The sequence below is a fragment of the Bison bison genome, unplaced genomic scaffold, assembly GCF_000754665.1.
Source record: "Bison bison bison isolate TAMUID 2011002044 unplaced genomic scaffold, Bison_UMD1.0 scf7180017864053, whole genome shotgun sequence".
NCBI classification, from domain to species: Eukaryota; Metazoa; Chordata; class Mammalia; order Artiodactyla; family Bovidae; genus Bison; species Bison bison.
In genome coordinates, this window is record NW_011494625.1 from 1,640,828 (window position 1) to 1,643,381 (window position 2,554).

A 2,554-nucleotide genomic window follows, 5' to 3' on the forward strand; every position below is an offset into this window, starting at 1 on the left:
AAATAAGTTCTGTAAGTAGTTTTAAGTCGGTTCAGGTCAGATATTGCTGCCAATGGCCTCAGATATACAAAACTCTGTTGGTTTTCACCGCTTTCTGGATGTTAGGATTGTAGATGACAGAAAGGGGGGCTTTAATGTGCTTCTCACAGAAGGATACTCACTACGAAGGAACAAGGGTGGATGGTGAGTCCATGTGATAAATCTAAGGACTTCTGTTTATTGAGAAATTCTATCTCCAGTGCGTCATGGTGTTCTTATTTGTAAACAAAAATTTTTCGGTGTTCCTTTTAGGATCAACTTACTTTGGACTTTGCTTTAAAGTTGTTTGTTTTGACTTGCAATCTGCTAAAAGGGAATCTGTTTTTGTCCTTGAGGGACTCACAAATCACTTCTGCACTATTTTAACCATAATGAGAAGGGGACTGAGAATGAGGGGGTTTCCAAGACAAAGGGTTGAAGAACAAAGGTTTAATGTTGTTGCTGTTCAGCCACTAAGTCATGTCCAACTCTTTCTGACTCCATGGACCACAGCACACCAGGCTCCTCTGTCCTCCACTATCTCCTGGATTTTGCTCAAACTCATGTCCATTGAGTCAGTGATACTGTTTAACCATCTCATCCTCTGTCGTCCCCTTCTCCTCCTGCCTTCAATCTTTCCCAGCATCAGGGTCTTTTCCAATGAGTCGGCTCTTCACATCAGGTGGCCAAAGTACTGGAGCTTCAGCCTCAGCATCAGTCCTTCCAATGAATATTCAGAACCGATTTCCTTTAGGATGGACTGGTTGGATCTCCTTGCAGTCCAAGGGACTCTCAAGAGTCTTCTCCAGCACCACAGTTCAAAAACATCAGCCTTCTTTAGGGTCCAACTCTCACATCCGTACATGACTACTGGAAAAACCATAGCTTTGACTATACGGACATTTGTCAGCAAAGTGATGTCCCTGCTTTTTAATACTCTGTCTAGATTTGTCCTAGCTTTCCTTCCAAGGAGCAAGTGTCTTGTAATGTCATGGCTGCAGTCACCATGTGCAAAATTTCTAAAGTCATCCAAGCTGTCTACCACTTGGGGTGAATGTAATTGCACGGTTGTCAACGTGCCCGGTGACAATGACACAGTGACTATTTCTCTCCTTAGGTGAGAACCAAATATCAGTCTTTTTGACTTCTGGCTCTGTGGCCTCAGATTCTAGCTTAGAAACAATGGTTAAACGCAAGCTATCTCCTGTGGCAATGTTCAAGGGGCCTCCAGTTTTTTTAGTCCAACAAAATCCCACCAACACCATCAATTATTATTCGCCTAAATAAATAAAGTATAAATGTTAGGCAACATGACCTTCTTGGCCACCATGCTAACCGAACAACAACAGGTGTCCCAACTTCAAAATGGTTGTAAATATTCAATCTCTATACCACTGGACTGTCATACCGGAAGACTCTGCCTGTAGACTGGCTGGAATATATTCGCTGGTGTTCAGACAAGGCTGACACACCGAGGCTGTACCTGCTCTGCATCAGGTATAGCCCCACTGATGAATAGGTAGAGACGTCACAAAACCAGGGTGCGACATGGGCTCCAAAGTGACATTCAGAAGATGACTTTACTTCAGGCCACACGGCGCCTAACTGGTCAGACCTGTCACGTTCACTCCTGTTTTCAGAGCCCTCTGGACCTGAGAACCCGGAGGTGCCTGTAATTCATCCCTGGTTTAATGTCCCCGTTCACCAGTTTGTGCCAATTCAGCCCAAAGCTCCCAGATACTGGGCAAATTACATTACCTCCCTGGAGACCTGGGCTCACCAGGCCACTGAGCCTTAATAACCTTAAGAAGGGAACTTCCTAAACTCATCCACATCTGGGGACTTGGGAAAGTGAGCTCCTCTCCATTGACCTTTAATTCCTGGAAGTTCCAAGGGCGCCAAGAGCCGCTGCGAGGGCTTCTCTGCAGATCTTCAGAGGTGAGAACCCGATGCCCCTGAATGGCTCCAGGAAGTGATGCTGCGAGGGCTTCTCTGCAGATCTTCAGAGGTGAGAACCCGATGCCGCTGAATGGCTCCGGAAGTGATGCCAGTGATGAAGGCCACCTGTGTGCAGCTCCCGCGTGGCGTTCGGGCTCAGCAGCGAGAGCAACGCAAGAGCCACAAGCAGGCCCGAGAGCTGCTCCCTGAGCAGCAAGATACACCCCTCCTGTTGGAGCGACAGTGACCCAACGAGAAGCTCGTGTGCAGAAGCTGTAAAGAGTGTGTGTTGGGGGAGAGTGGGGACGACCCCCAAGGAGGAGTCCGCCTCTCAAGGCCCCATTCTATCAGCAGCCCACATGAAGCCTGAGCACAGGGCCTGGCACACAGCAGGTGCTTAATAAGTGCTCTCCTGGTTTCTGCTGTCCCTCCAGGCACCGTATTCTTGATCCCTAATAGCTGGGTCTCCCTAGTTCAAGCACTTCTCCCGAGGAATACTTACCTAGAAATCTTTAAGTCAGAACTTTGTAACAAAAGAATTACTTAAAAAATGATTGCCCCCCCCGAAAAAAATAGCAGTTTTTTAAAAGATTAAATC